We start from the raw sequence: 448 nt of genomic DNA on the forward strand, positions 1-448 counted from the left end.
ACTGAAACTCCAGCTTGTGCCTCAGTGTCCTCCCTGGGTGGTCGTGAGGCCCGAGGGAGTTAGCGTGTGCAAGGACCCCGAGCAGAGCCGGGAAGGAGCTGAGCGCCTGTGTCCTCGTCTTGCCCGCCACAGTGAGCCAGCAGGCTGCTCGACAGCACCTCTCATCATGCCACCTTCTGCTTTTAACCCATAATTGTTCTCTGGATGGTGCTGCGAAAGGATCTGTTTAGATCCTCTCCTGTAGCTTAGACAAAATCGTCTGCCTGTGGACATAGAGACAGGCGGAAGGATCTCAGTGATTTCCCCAAAGTGGAGAGAAAATATTTAATCGATCTCAGTTCTGGAAAGGGACTGTTGGCATAAGAGTAATGGGCAGAGTCATCAACGAAAATAAGAGTATGTTGTCTGCATGAAGTAGAAGTCTCCTGGAATACCAGTGATGCAAAGA

Source organism: Suricata suricatta, chromosome 5 (assembly GCF_006229205.1).
Source record: "Suricata suricatta isolate VVHF042 chromosome 5, meerkat_22Aug2017_6uvM2_HiC, whole genome shotgun sequence".
In the NCBI taxonomy this organism is placed as follows: Eukaryota; Metazoa; Chordata; class Mammalia; order Carnivora; family Herpestidae; genus Suricata; species Suricata suricatta.